Source organism: Gouania willdenowi, unplaced genomic scaffold (genome assembly GCF_900634775.1).
Source record: "Gouania willdenowi unplaced genomic scaffold, fGouWil2.1 scaffold_32_arrow_ctg1, whole genome shotgun sequence".
NCBI classification, from domain to species: domain Eukaryota; kingdom Metazoa; phylum Chordata; class Actinopteri; order Blenniiformes; family Gobiesocidae; genus Gouania; species Gouania willdenowi.
Window position 1 is genome coordinate 1176452 of NW_021145091.1, and position 16872 is coordinate 1193323.

Sequence of the window (16872 nt, forward strand, 5' to 3'; positions counted from 1 at the left end):
GACCCCATTTTAATATCACAAATGTCCAGTGACCCCTGAGACATTTTTTATTTCTAGAGTTAGTTTTTGATCATGTTTATTGAAGTGTGTTACAGATACAGAGTAGCCAGGATTATATATTTATATACTGTATTTTATTTGAACTAGATGTATATATTTGAGAAAGATTATGTATAGGATATAGTTATTTGATATTTATTGTGTGTGATGTGTATTTGAAAAACAATAACTCCAAAAACACAATTTTAATCAGTTTTTACCTACCTTTAAGAAAATGGATCCTGTACTGTTGGACACAGCTCTGTGTACATTTCTTGTGCATGCTGGTTTAATTTTAATGGTCTTTAAAACGTGAACCATGTACAGTCGTGACAAAGTTCAGACGTGCACTGACAGCAGAATTGTGTCACAAATATGCCATATAAAACCAGATGCTATTGACATGCAGACATGTTCCAGATTTCTGTGTAGTGTAGTGTGTAGTGGTCTGTGTAGTGTGTAGGGGTCTGTGTAGTGTGTAGGGGTCTGTGTAGTGTGTGGTGGTCTGTGTAGTGTGTAGGGGCCTGTGTAGTGTGTAGTGGTCTGTGTAGTGTGTAGTGTGTAGGGGTCTGTGTAGTGTGTAGTGGTCTGTGTAGTGTGTAGGGGTCTGTGTAGTGTGTAGTGGTCTGTGTAGTGTGTAGGGGTCTGTGTAGTGTGTAGTGGTCTGTGTAGTGTGTAGTGGTCTGTGTAGTGTGTAGGGGTCTGTGTAGTGTGTAGTGGTCTGTGTAGTGTGTAGGGGTCTGTGTAGTGTGTAGGGGTCTGTGTAGTGTGTAGGGGTCTGTGTAGTGTGTAGGGGTCTTTGTTAACGGTAGATACATGTAACTACAGTGTCTACGTGACACACAAACATAAAACACACTTACTGCTCCATCAACTCTGCTCAGAAAACTCTTTAGTGCTCAGATGTATTAAATACAGACAGTCCACGGACAAGTTGGTCAGTTTCTAGACAAGCGCGCGCTGACCACGGTGTTTTCTCCCATCATCACATCATTAGCTTGTTTCACATGTTCATTTGTTGTGGTGAACTGCCATGAAGTGTCGTAATGTGTGCACTGTGTCTGATACACTGATGTATATTCCTCTTGCTTTTCAAATGTAATCCACCAAAGTAATCTCTATTTTTATTAAAAAAAAACCTGTAATCTGATTACATGTTTTTTAATATACTGTAATGGATTACCATTACATGTTTTTTGTATCCATATTCCTTAACGCCGTGAATTGTAATCCGTTACTCCCCTAGCCTGCAAATAGTATATAAATACATACCTACACATATACTGTACACACTTAAACACATATGTAGTGAGAGGAAAAATGATGGGAAAAAAACAACTGGTATTTTTTTCCAAAGCAATGTGATCTGACAGAAGGTTCTTCCAGTGGATGATGTGTTTGGACTTTTTACATTTCTCGTTAATGAGGATGGTATACATATACATATATGTAAAATGTGTGTGTGTGTGTGTGTGTGTGTGTGTGTGTGTGTGTGTGTGTGTGTGTGTGTAGGTGTGTCTCTGCTATGGATCAGGACACGGTGAAGGAACAACATGAGATCCAGACTGAAAATCAGAGGTGAGACCACGTCAGAGCTCAGCACTCACACCTCTGTACATCAGTGTTACACTGTGTGTGTGTGTGTGTGTGTGTGTGTGTGTGTGTGTGTGTGTGTGTGTGTGTGTGGGGGGGGGGGGGGGGGGGGGGGCAGCTTCAGGTTGGACTGGTTCTACATATTTTATCCAGTGAAGTAATGAGGGTGTGTTAGAGTCCCAGCACACACACACACACACACACACACACACACGCACGCACGCACGCACACACACACACACACACACACAAACAAGTAAATAAAAGTTAATTTAAATAAAGATCTTAGTGACAAGTTCAAAATATAAATGATTAATATTATTAGATTAAAGGCATTGCACTAATAACCTTAACCAAAATAAAAACAACAATAATTGAGCTTAAACAGCTGCAGCTTGAAGACTTTAGTACAAACTGTAACTTTGATACTAAATAGAAACATTTATAGTGGCTCTAGTGATAATTTAGCTCATCAAGTATTATTATTATTATTATTAATACTAAAATGTTTTACCATTGACATTCATATTTTGTGAAAAGATCCAAAACTTCCAGATTTAACAATAAATAATAAAATATCAGTAATGAACACACATCAACATCAAGCTATTAAGATTAAAATCAAAATTAAAATACACAGTTATCTTAAAATGACATTAAACTACAATGAAATAAATGAATAGACCGCTGTTGCCATGCAATCAGTGTTTTTTTAAACAGCTAATGCTCTGCTAGCTGCAAACAGCTAACGCTCTGCTGGCTGCTAACAGCTAATGCTCTGCTAGCTGCTAACAGCTAACCCTCTGCAAGCTGCTAACAGCTAATGCTCTGCTAGCTGCTAACAGCTAACGCTCTGCTAGCTGCTAACAGCTAACGCTCTGCTAGCTGCTAACAGCTAACTCTCTTGAAGTGTATCAAAGTATTTAACATTTTGATATTAAAAGGTTTTTACTCTTTTGAACAAAGATGAACTGTTTCTTATACATCACAGCAAAGAGCTTAGAGGCCTTCATTTTTGAGTCAGTGTACCACTGAGATATATTTAAACTTGGGGGGTCAAACAACAAGCTCCCTGTTTCACTGATTGATACGTTGTCTTTTTCTCATCTATTTCTAGAGCAAGGTGATTCCATATATGGTGATGAGATATGACCCTGTAGGATGACCTTTCTCTTGTCTATATAGACACTAGCTCATAGTATAGATCATACTTGGACTCCATTAAGAAATGTGGAATCATGAAAATAATTTAATTTGGCAAAATCATATTAATTTGTGCACAACTTAAATTGTTTGAAGCTCGTTCACAAAGCGATTATTACCATATTTTCCAGCGTAAAAGATGTTTTTTTTTTTTCATTCAAAGTTGAGTGTGTGAACAATGTGGGGACTTCTCTCATTGTAACACCATGATTGATCACATGATCAACCAAAGTGGTTCAGATCTCATCAGAGATTACAGTCCTTTGCTTTCCTCTTCCTCCTCCTCTTCCTCTCACTCCTCTGGCTCCGCCTCTGTTTCTAATATTAGCATCCATTGGTCCAAAACAGAAACACTCACCTGTTGTCCTTTTATGCTGAAGCTCTGATTGATAATTATAAACCTTTGTGACAGGTGTTTGGTCATGTGATCAGTCAGTGAACATAGTAGAGGGGTGCATGAGTTACATGTTGTGGTCATTGTGTCTCAAATAGCAGTATTTGTGTTTAACAACTGAGAAAAACTGTAACTGTGATTGTCCCAAACATCCTGAGGTTTATTCCATAAAGCAGGTTATGTTCAAACTCTGAGTATGTTCAGGCTGAAATGAGGGAAACTGTGAGTATCTCATTCCAAAAAGCGAGGTATGTTACCCAGGCAACATTGTCCGTGAACTAAACCTGGTCGCTGGCAGGTTTTATCAAAGAAACCCTGGGTTTCTACCTGGCTCCGCCCACCTGAACACCGTTTCTTAACACTTTAATAAACTTTAACACTTTTCTCTGAAACACATTAGTAACATCACACACCACAGACGTGTTCACATCATTACTAATATTGTGTTGCTTTACTTTTTTTTTTTTTTTTTTTTTTTGTGATAACGGTAGTTTTCTTTCTAACATTGTTGATGTAGATCATTAAGTGAAAGACACTGAGAGGTTGATCTACATTAAAACATCTACTGACGTCTGTAGTAAAGTTCACTGAATACAAACCTGTAGATAATATAAAGGAGGAGATGATAATTTAAATTAATCAACTTGTAAGGCTTGATTGTTGTTTTATATTGTTATACAGTTTGGTCTGTAGATCATTCATCTTTGAAGGTATGATGCAGTGAAGTGTGACACTGCTCTTGAAAGCGATGGGTCGTGGGTTCGCATCCCGCTTCAGTGTTTTTTTATGACATTTTTTAGGTTGTTGACATGACTCTGGCGACAATATTACATTAAGAATCAATATAAATGATGTGATATGAAGCGGCATTTACTGTCTTTATATCCAGTGTAACAGGAGGACTCTCTATGCAGACATGCTATGCTGCTGACACGTCTCCTCAGACACATTTTATTCATATTATTCACCGCTCGTCCTGAAGCAATAAAGTGATGAAGCGACTAAAAAGTGTGACTAATTATGGGTGATTTAAGCCACTATAGTCACTGAAGACTGAACACACCTTTAGAACAGGCTCATATTTCTCAAACACCAGCTTATTTCACCCATTAGGGTGAATAAATCACTATTTTCCGTTTGGTTGTCATGGCAGTTTGAGTATTCTTTGATCCATTGATGATGGCTTTTTATCGCACGGGTGCACGTCAGTAACCCAAGGTTTACATACTCAGGGTTGATTAACCCACTTCATACCAGCTGTAATGGGATCAGATACAAAGAGTTTCCCATCGTGGGGTATGTTGACCCAGAGTTTATGGATAGACTCAGAGTTTGTTTACCAGCCTTTATGGAACACACCTCAGGTGTAAAGCCTGATCTGAAGTGTGTTTTTAATGTGATTATTATTACTAGGACTACATTCAAATCTGAAAAGGCTCTGGAACAAAGACAGGTTTAGCTGTTGGTGTATTTAATTACAGTAACTGGTGATGCATCACAGCAGAATGAGGGTAAACTGGTTTCATATGTTTTATATTGGGAAGGAATGAGGGCGTGGAGGAGTCCTCACCTCACACACACACACACACACACACACACACACACACACACACACACACACACACACACACACACACACACACACACACACACACACACACACACACACACACAGTCACAGAGCAGACACACACACACACACTGATGAAGAACTGACCAACATCTGAAACAGGAAGGACAGCAGACCTCCAGGAACAAACTCTGCAGAGAAAAGGTTTGAGTCTGTGTGAGAGAGAGATACATTTATGTATATATAGATATTATGTCCATGCATGTATGTATATATATACGTATGTACATGTACTGTATGTATATATGTATGTACGGATGCACTTGTGTCTATATGGCTATTTGTTTTTATTTTTTTGTTTTTACAAATTCATAGACATTATAATACAGTAAGTGTGTGTGATATTATAATAATTATAATATTGTGCTATTAGAGGGTGAGGGGAGGAGCCAACAACAAGTTAATAATAGACTAATATGTGGGGGAAAGGCAGGGGCGTAGCACCACATTTTGGGCCCTGGGTACAAACCATCTTGTTGGGCCCCTCCTGTAACTTTTAATATGTACACTTTTTTCACCTGGAAACTATACTAGTATTATTATATAAACTTTCTTTTATCTTTACATTAACCCAGAAGTTCCCAACTTTTTTTGGGTCGTGACCCCATTTTAATATCACAAATGTCCAGCGACTCCAGAGACATTTTTTTTCTGGAATTAGTTTTTGATCATGTTTATTAAAGTGTTTTATTAATACAGAGTAGCCAGGATTAGATATTTATATACTGTATTTTATTCAAACTAGATTTATATATTTGAGAAAATGTATGTATAGGATACAGTTATTTGATATTTATTGTGTGTGATGTGTATTTGAAAAACAATAATTAAAAAAACTTTTTTTTAAAATAGAATTTTAATCTGTTTTTACCAACTTCTATTTATTTATTTTTTTATTTTTATTTTTTACCAATTACTAGACATTTAAGCCCCATTCTAATTCCAGGCTGACACCACATCGGTTCCAGACCCTAAGGTTGAAAAATACTGCAATAACCTAATAATCCTGGTTGTACCATTAGTACTGTTTTAAAGGGGGTGGTAGGGCCCTAATACAGCATGAATAACTGTGTTTAGTGCAAAACTGTGATTAACAACCAGCTTATTTTTGCACAGGGCCATTTTCATTCACATATAAACAATCTAAAATTGTTTTAAATGCATCTTTGTACATATATATATAAAGCAAATTCAGACATAAATATATATACACACACATACATACACGTACACAATAGATTGAGAGAAGAGAGGGAAAATGAGAGAGAAAAAAACATAATTAAATAAAAATAAATTAATTAATTAATAAATAAAATAAATAAAAAAACATTATAAATAAAAGGAAGGGGGATGAATGATAGTTTCAACCTGGAGCCCAGCACCCAGGCCCACCCACAGGTCTCCTCTATACCTCCTTTTTCTGTTTTATTTTAAATCAACAAAAGACTATTTGGGAAGTAAATATATATTTTAATTGTGTGGAGACAGATTAATTTACCTGACATATATCTATTTTAGTTCAACATGCCAGCTAAATATTTATGCTTGATATGTGGCAAGAATTTAGAAATTAGCATGTGTTGACTGATATTATGTGTTATCAAATTCAAGTTATTATTTTTTTTTTATGGAGCCCTTCAAATACATTATATAAAAATAATATTTTTTACATAATATTTGATATAATTTTAACTGTATAGCATTTTATACACTATGCAGGGCCGTGCAGAGATCTTTGGAGGGGCAGGTGCTCAAAGTTTAAAGGGGGCACATGGAGCACTATTGATAATAGTAGTGTTTGTGTAATAATAATAACAATAATAATAATAATAATAATGATAATAATAATAATAATAATAATAATAATAATAATAATAATAATAACAATAATAATAATAATAATAATAATAATAATAATAATAATAATAATAATAATAATAGCAACACTAAATATTCTGATATATAAACAAAAATAACCGCGTAAGTGTTGCTAAGCAACAGAGGCAATAATCATAATAACCAGAATCATACACAATGACAACAAGGGAGATTGTGAGATAAAAAGAATAAAATAAATGGTTGTAAATGTACCAATAAGTGTTTGTGTGAGGTTTAGTGGATAGTAAAGGAGGTGTAGTGGTGACGTGGTTGGTACTCAGAGAATAAAACTACAAATAAATAAACTAAAATTACTTATGGATAAGGGAATAAAGGATCATTAACAAGATATTTAAGATACAGCTGAGATAGATTAGGTGTGTATGAAATCTATGTGCGAGAGCCAAATGGAGGGTATTTGGGGGGGGTTCTTTTTCAAAAGCAATGTGATCTGACAGAAGGTTCTTCCAGTGGGTGATGTGTTTGGACTTTATAGATAGTATATATACTGTATGGATATATGTAAAACACTACATAACCTTTTCCCCCTTTACAATACTTAGAACATAATTGTACATTTTGTCATAAATACAGTATTTATAGTGAAACTCTATTTTTAATATTTATTCTGTTTGTGTGAACATCGTTCTATGTCACACTTGGTTTGACAACGTAAACTTTTGTACTTTCTACTTTTCATTTTACCTCTCTCCATTTCTGGCAATCCAATTTTAATCTGTTTACAGACATGTTGGCAAGTCACGGTCTGAACTTCTAGCGTTGACTCAAGTCTCTCTTGTGCATGCGGCATGGGCAATACTAACTAAAGGTGGAGGGAGTGGCGTGACGACACATATTTTGACTCATTTTTGAAAATAACTTGTTAGGGGGGGAAAACCATCAGAGCAACATAAAATGCCTCTCGTACTGAGTGACAAAAAAAAAAAAAAATAATCAGAATTTTATTTTTTGGGAGGATTGGGGAGGAGGGCCCCCCGCAGGCCTGGGCCAGGTGCAATTGCTCTTGTTGCAACCCCCGTAGAACCGGCCCTGTTTACCACCACTAAGTGTGGAGTGAAAGAATAATGCCTTAATTGTGTAAAATGACTTTGAGTGTCCAACAAAGCGCCATATAAAATGTATGTATTATTATTATTAAAACGAACCACCATTTAGTCCGGTTGCAGTCTGTGTCACGACACCCGTCCAAAGAGTGACTGTAGAGTTACTCTCTGAGTCAGATCGTTGCTGTGATTGGAGAGGACACAACACTTAACACACACACACACTTACTGACGTGCACGCGTGTTCGCCTGCAGGCGTAAGCGCCTAATATTTTTTTCTGTGTTTACATGTCACGTAGACGGTTCTACATAGTAAAGATCACCTGATCGCCATAGCTTCACTCACGCCATACCTGCCTCTACACCTAACTACTTAGATTAGGTAATTTTAGATTAGTTAGGCAGGTACACTTGTGTTAGACTGGTACGCATTCATTTAGAATGGATACACCCCCCGTAGTGTGTGTGTGTGTGTGTGTGTGTGTGTGTGTGTGTGTGTGTGTGTGTGTGTGTGTGTGTGTGTGTGTGTGTGTGTGTGTGTGTGTGTGTGTGTGTGTGTGTGTGTGTGTGTGTGTGTGTGTGTGTGTGTGTGTGCGCGCGTGCGTGTGTGTGTGGGAGCAGCTTCAGGTTGGACTGGTTCTACATATTTTATCCAGTGAAGTAATGGGTGTGTTAGAGTCCCAGCATGTGACAGTGGGTGAGACACGGTTTCTCACACTGTGCCACGGCACCAATGCGGTAGTTCACACCGGTTGCGTTTTGAGTGCGCCGCGGTGCTCTCCGGTTGAACGACTGTGACGTCACGAGACAGAGCAGTTCTCATGATATTTATATAATTGCACGAGAATGCAGTTAAATGTATGTGTTATAAACGCAACAATAAACAGATAAACAGGTCAGTGTTCCTATAAAGGAGAACAAGAAGGTTGGACTCTGGATTTGTCATAGACACATTTTTTATCAACAACCAACAGAGAAGAGATAAAACTGCACCAGTAAAACATGAACGAAATCAAAGTTGCTGCAGTTTACAGTGAGTTACAGTATGAGAATATCCAATATAGTGGATGTGAATATGTTTTTACACATTATGACGTTTTGGTGATGTATTTACTTAAAAAATAATCTGAAGTTTTTATTTTGAAAAGTAACCCGATATTTTATTGCGGAGTACGTGCTTAATTTCCTGTTTAGCTTCATTTGCTCTGTGCTGATTGATGCGTCGTGCTCCGGTATCCTCCAGAAATAGAAGTCCTGCGTATATCTGGTGGAGGGCACCGGACTACCACATCTGGGAAGGAGAAGACACGCACCGCAGTGGACCTGGTGGAAATTAACACATAGACTAAATGGAAACCTATCAGCTCTGGTGACATGGCGGTGACGTAACGTAGTGAAGCCGCATCCAGTGGAAATTGGGGGTTAGACAGGCTCAAAAAACAACTAAACTAACCAAAATAAAAACAACAATAATTGAACTTAAACAGCTGCAGCTTGAAGACTTTAGTACAAACTATAACTTTGATACTAAATAGAAACATTTAAAGTGGCTCTAGTGATAATTTAGCTCATCAAGTATTATTATTATTAACACTAAAATGTTTTACTATTGACATTCATATTTTGTGAAAACATCCAAAACTTCCAGATTTAACATTGAATAATAAAATATCAGTAATGAACACATCAACATCAAGGTAATCCTAATTGTATAAAACACAAACTGTGACATCACTCTATACATTTGCAATAAAATACACAGTTATCTTAAAATGATGTTAAACTACAATGAAATAAATTAATAGACCACTGTTGCCATGCAGTCAATGTTTTTTTATGAAGTTATTTATTTTATCTCTTTCTGTTTAGTGCTCGCTGCTAACAGCTAACCCTCTGCAAGCTGCTAACAGCTAATGCTCTGCTAGCTGCTAACAGCTAACCCTCTGCAAGCTGCTAACAGCTAATGCTCTGCTAGCTGCTAACAGCTAATGCTCTGCTAGCTGCTAACAGCTAATGCTCTGCTAGCTGCTAACAGCTAACTCTCTAGAAGTGTATCAAAGTATTAAACATCTTGATATTAAAAGGTTTTTACTCTTTTGAACAAAGATGAACTGTTTCTTATACATCACAGCAAAGAGCTTAGAGGCCTTCATTTTTGAGTCAGTGTACCACTGAGATATATTTAAACTTGGGGGTCAAACAACAAGCTCCCTGTTTCACTGATTGATAGGTTGTCTTTTTCTCATCTATTTCTAGAGCAAGGTGATTCCATATATTGTGATGAGATATGACCCTGTAGGATGACCTTTCTCTTGTCTATATAGACACTAGCTCATAGTATAGATCATACTTGGACTGCATTAACAAATGTGGAATCATGAAAATAATTTAATTTGGCAAAATCATATTAATTTGTGCACAACTTAAATTGTTTGAAGCTCATTCACAAAGCAATTATTTCCATATTTTCCAGCGTAGAGAATGGTTTTTTTTTACACTCAAAGTTAAAGGTGTGAACAATGTGGGGACTTCCCTCATTGTAACACCATGATTGATCACATGGTAAACCAATGTGGTTCAGATCTCATCAGAGATTACAGTCCTTTGCTTTCCTCTTCCTCCTCCTCTTCCTCTCGCTCCTCTGGCTCCGCCTTGTTTTCAATATTAGCATCTATTGGTCCAAAACAGAAACACTCACCTGTTGTCCTTTTATGCTGAAGCTCTGATTGATAATTGTAAACCTTTGTGACAGGTGTTTGGTCATGTGATCAGTCAGTGAGCATCGTAGAGCAATGCTTGACAAAGTTTCAGGTCGAACTCGCACCGCGTTGGGGAGATTTTCGCTTCACACACACAGACCTACACGCACGCACGTGCAACACGAACACGCACAGACCTTTCTGTGTATAACACCCTAACCATTTTAATATCACAAATGTCCAGCGACCCCAGAGACATTTTTTTTCGAATTAGTTTTTGATCATGTTTATTAAAGTGTGTTAAAGTTAGATACAGAGTAGCCAGGATTAGATATTTAGATACTGTATCTTTTTTAACTAGATTTAAATATTTGAGAAAGTTTACGTATAGAAAACTGTTTTTGATGTTTGTTGTGTGTGTGTGTGTTTTTTTTTACCAATTACTAGACATTTAAACCCCATTTTAATTCCAGGCTGACCAGACATGGTGTCCTGATCCCAAGGTTGAAAAGAAATGCAATAACTTAATGACTCCATATCCATTGCTTGTATTTTATAAATCTGTTTTATTATATTTAATGGTTTATTGAATATTGTGTGTGTGACATACTTTTGCTACAATTTAAGGGGCGGTGGTAGCAAAATGTTTTCTACAATATATATACATTTTTTAAATTTCTTTATTTTCATTTAAGATTTGACGTGCAAAAGGAATGTTCCATCATTTAAATATGTGTGAGTGCACGTAGTTAATTTCAAATTAAATAATATATTGTCTAAAAAAGATGTGAGTGTTTTAAATCTCTGAAGAACTGAATAAACAGTTGTTTTCCCTCATTTCACCTTCTCTCCCTTTCTTTGACTTTTTGTCCTGGTTTTCCAGTTTGTGATTAATAACCATCTTATTTTCACACAGGGCCCTTTTTATTCACATTTAAATAATCTAAAATTGTTTCAAATGCATATATGTATACATATATATATATATATATATTAATATATATAATAAGCAGACTTCTGAGGGCCCCCCCACCCCTTGCCCTGGGCCCTGGGTACTCAGTACCCTTTACCACCCCAGTCCGATGCCCCTGGGGAAAGGAATGATAATGAAAAAAAATAATAATAATAAAAAAAAAATTAAAATACATCAAACAAATCAAAGAGAACAAATGGTATAAAAATCCTGCTGGTGAAACCTGTACATGTTCTAAAAGGAGTAGGAGAAAGTATATAATTATATGATCCTACCACATGTAATATCTAGTACTATACATATAATCTTCTTATAATATACACCTATACTACACTATAAATATACATATATAAAGTATATACACAAAATTAACTGGTATATATCTATATAATCATACAACTATACATTCATCTCTCCACACATACACATGTATATACACACATATATACAATTTTATCCCTTTAACATTTATGCTTCAAGAAGATAAACTTTTTGTATTTATGTTTAAATTGCTTTAAATTCAGACATATATATATATATATATATATATATATATATATGCACAATAGATTGAGAGAAGAGAGGGAAATTGAGAGAAAGAAAAGATAATTAAGTAAAAATACATTAATCAATTAAATAATTTGATTAAATTAAAATACATCATAAATAAAAGTAAGGGGGATCAATGATAGTTTCAACACCTAGCAGGAGTAGGCTAACCCAGAGCCACATCTTTTTTCTTCTCTAATGTGTGTTTACACTCTTTACCATGATACTCAGGTAGCGCTGTCTGTCTCACACTCATATTTTCAGCTCATCATCTCATGACGTGGAGATGGATCAGGACATGGTGAAGGAACAACATGAGATCCAAACTGAATATCAGAGGTGAGACCACGTCAGAGCTCAGCACTCACACCTCTGTACATCAGTGTTACACTGTGTGTGTGTGTGTGTGTGTGTGTGTGTGTGTGTGTGTGTGTGTGTGTGTGTGTGTGTGTGTGTGTGTGTGTGTGTGTGTGTGTGTGTGTGTGTTCAAGGACCAGGAAGCAGCTCATACCTGAACCTGTTCCTGGACCCAGCTGTGTGTCCTTTAGAAGTGACCAGTCCATGGACATACCCATTTACTTCAAAGATGGTCCATCTACTGACCCACAGTGAGTCCACATAAAGAAGGTTGCTGGTTGTCTTCCTGATGGTCCAGGGGCCTCATTTATTGATCCGTTCATAAAACTGGTTCTAAATACGTTCAGACCAATGAAATGTAGAATGTGCACCAGTACAAAAAGAATCAGTATTTATGAAGCGTATGGACAGAGGTCGTACACACAGCAGTGTTGATTAATCCCACCTGTTCTAAAGCTAGCACATGTTCAGGATCATTTACATTAAGACACGCCTCCAATTGACCATATATGGTAGCAGCTATCCTTTTAACCCTCCTATTATTCTTGGGGTCAATTTGACCTCATTCAATATTTATCACTGAAAAAATAATAGACTTTATTTGAAGATGATAGGAGGTTAAGAATGTGTGAACAGACTTTTTCCAGTGGATTCTGACCAAAGCTATAAATGAAATCAAGGATCAACTAACAAACAAACATCCTGAACAACGACTCAGTACGTAACCGTGTCCCTCTATGACCCATAGAGATGTTGTAATAAATCATCAGAGGTTGATCAATCATTTCTAATCATTGTAACACTCACCAATGGAGGCTCAGACAGCAGCTGGATGTGCACTGGGATGGCTTTAGTGCACGTTGTCTGTCGCTCCAACATTTACAATCACAGCATTAATCAGTCACTATATTTTGGGGGAGGAGCCACAGATCAGCTCCATCTTTAGACGTTCTCCTGCAGAGAGCACGGCTCTCCAAATCCTCCAATAGTTGACAATAAGCTATGTCAGCACATTCTAAGTGTTCTTTTCAGCTTGTCCTGTCAACGCTGTGTTTATAACCTGTTACACCATTTACTCACACCATGTACTATATATACAAACAGAACACATTAGGTTTGACATTGATGAACACTCAGACTCTGTGTTCTATCTGTAGTTTCACTGTATGAGGCCATTATTGTAACAAAGTTACGATGCGTCTCTATGGATACTAGATGATGACAGAGATCTTCATTATAACGTCTGTAGTTGACGACAAAAATCACGTTCACTTGATAAATCGTTGCCTCGGCTCCTTGCGACAGTGAAACATATAATAATAATAATAATAAAAATATTAATAATATATATTATCTCCTCACTTGTTTCCTGAGTTGTGTTTCTACATGTAACACTTGTCTTTAGCCCGCGGGACGTTGTAACGGCAGGGGTTCTAAAACTGTTTTACTCCAACAAGAATTCCCCCTCCACCTGGTCACCGAAGCTGGCTGCCTATTCTCTATTAATGTTGTCTAATAAAGAAAAGGACTAAATGTACTTCCTCCTATTGGAAGTCGAGAAATCTCACTCTAGTTTTGTGTGGGATTGACATTAGGACCCATCCAATATGGGTCGAAGCTGGAAACAACTCTTTTTTACAACAGTATGAGCCAGCCCACCCTGGGCACCCCTGTGTAGAGGATGCCAAGGGCGGACTCACTTACCAGAGGCCTAGAAGTGTGTCTTCCAGCCAAGTGCTGTCTCAGATGTGGATGTGTGCAGGCGGTTGATTTAATCAAGTAGGCTTCTTAATAGTTGATGGTTGTTTATTATAGGTTTACAAAAATCAAAAGTCAATCAAAAAGTTTCAAAGTATCAAAGTCTTAAACTATCAGCCTATAGAGAAAGAAGGAGATCTTCATGAGCAACTAGAATGCTCGTGTAAGAGAAGACCTAGAACACAGAAAAACAGTTGTTTATATAGCCCTAAGCATGGCGTGATAATAATGTCATATTCATGTTCCAACCACTCAAGCAAATAGTACAAAAGGTCATACATAGGTCAAGGCCCAGATGGCATCACAGATTTTTGTATGGTCGCTTCAACATTTTCACCAAGGGTGGTTTCCACACCGGTTGTTCATCGTTATCTATGGTTAACACATGATACATCACTAGGCGTTGGCTTCCTGTTGTGCATCCTGTTATTCTCTTGTGACTTTATCACACCTCGAGGTGTTAACTCTATTTTTCTGTGGAAAACATGTGGTTACTTTTCGGTCATGACCTCTCAAAAATGCAGTAAACAAGTGTGACATGTCAGAACAGGCAAATAGCTATAATGGTTAAATAAGCATTTCTTTTACAAATTGATGAATGAATGATTAATACACACCATACAACAACACTATTTTAGTAACAGTTGGTGGCAGCATGGGTAGCATTTGGTTCAGTTTGTCTCAGATCAGAATCAGAATCAGAATCAGAATCAGTTTTATTGACCAGGTACAGTTTAGAACAATACGAGGAATTTGACTAGGTAGTTGCAGTGAAAGGAGACACATCAACACACCAGATAGTGTGAACTGTAGCACCTGGAATACAGTGTGTGATGTCATTAAATAATCTGGTGTTCCTAGTTATTGAATCACCAATAATGAGTGATTAGGAATGTGTGTGAACCTGTTACACTGACCAGGAGCATCTGATGGTGAGAGGGTCACTGATGGCTGCTAGGGACCCTCCATCGTCTGGGTTGGCCGGTGTGGAAGCGGTGTTTGTTGATGGCTGTAGGGCTGTACGTGGAACCAGAGTGTCTCTGTACTGCTGCTCTGAGAACTTTTAGATGGGCTATGGAGGATTTGGACTGATGGGAATTCAGTCCCTGTAGTGGTGGAGGTGTTTTCCTGGTGGTTGTTTCAATCGGCTCAGTTGGACTGAGTTTTTCTCCATTTTTGTATGAGAGGGCTTCAAAACTATTATGGAGAGTAAGCAGAGGAGGGACAATATAAATAAATAATTTCACAGTATTTTCCACCTTTAATGTGACCTATAACCTGCACAATGCAATTGAAAAACAAACTGAAACATTTCAGGGAGATGAAGTAAAAATAAAAAAAACTGAGAGAATGAGGTTGCAAAAGTGTGCACACCCTCTTATACAGACCCTTTATAAGAAACATTGAATATCTTGGAAAAGTTGTTTAATTTCCATGATTTCATTCAAAAAGTTAAACTTTCATAAATTATAGATTCAGGGTCCACAGTTTAAACAATTTCAATTATTTGTTTATTTTTATTTCCAATGAAGTGCTCAGAGCCCACACATGTCAGCCTAGAGCATCTTGCTAGGCTGCGCAGTGACGCACATGCTGGTTTGGCCATGTCCTACACCTACCTCCTGACCATCTGACGAAAGCCATTCTCCAGTGTGACCCAAGGGCAGCAGGTTGGAGACAACCAGGAGGCAAGCCCCGCCCACAATGGGTCAATATCATAGCAGGCGATCTCAGACAACACAGACTTGTTGTGGAAGATGTAGATCTGCTGGTACGGGACCGCCAGCTTTAGAAGAGATTGGTTCACCTGGACCGCCCTCACCGCAGGAGCCTTAGTTAATTAGTTTTATATGTGTATGGTGTTTTCATGTTTATTTATTATTTTTGCATTTATATTGTGTTTTAAATGTTTGTCCTATTTAGTGTGGTGTGTTAAAAGCCAGAAAGAAAAGTGGCCCATTGAGAGTGGTAAGCACCCCCAATAAAAAATAAATTTTGATGGACTATGTTTGTTATTGAAGTGGTGTTGATGTACATCTCAGCAAACAGTGGAAGGTAAAAGAGAAAAGGCTTTGTAGGAATGGTCTCCAGTGTGTAGGTGAGTCTTAGACAATGTGTGATCTTCAGATTTATGAAGGATTGAAGACAAATAAAGCCTCAGTCCAACAGACTTGTTCTCCTGTTCAGTGGAAACATGCTGAGATGTTCCACACGTGAGCTGAGCTCCAAAGGCTGCTCCACACTCACTGCACTGAGGCTCTGCAGGACATCACCCACTGTTACTGATGTTCAAATGATGTTAGCAGAGCTTCCTGTGCTTTCCTCCAGCTGCTCCTCAGCATGTCTGAGTGTCTGTGTCTTTTCCACAGCAGCTTGGAGGGTGTGGATGGTTCCTCTGGAGCTGAGCCTGACTCCATCTTTACGGTGTGTACGTCTACAAAGACACTAAACCTGTGTCAGCCTGTGATCAAACCACTGCACACTCACACACACGCACACACAGACACACACACTCACACACACACACACACACACACACACAAACACAGATGATTGGAGCAGGCCTTCACTCATCACCTTTAATGTGTTTGTGTTCCAGTTGCTGGAGGACAACATCATCAGCTTTGTTAAGGCTGAACTCAAACACATGCAGAAGATTGTGGATGGAGATGATCCAGAGTGCTCAGAGAGTCAGATGGAGGGTGAAGATGAGGAGCAGAGGAGGAGCAGGGAGG

The 16872-nt window shown here is 37.7% G+C and overlaps 1 long non-coding RNA gene across 1 annotated transcript; it reads left to right on the forward strand.

The window, feature by feature from the left end:
* The first annotated feature begins 1561 nt into the window (after window positions 1-1561).
* On the forward strand, window positions 1562-16552 carry LOC114459582 (uncharacterized). Its single transcript, XR_003673418.1, has 3 exons — window positions 1562-1617; window positions 12514-12630; window positions 16507-16552. It is a non-coding gene; the product is annotated as an uncharacterized LOC114459582 (long non-coding RNA).
* The last annotated feature ends 320 nt before the right edge of the window (window positions 16553-16872 follow it).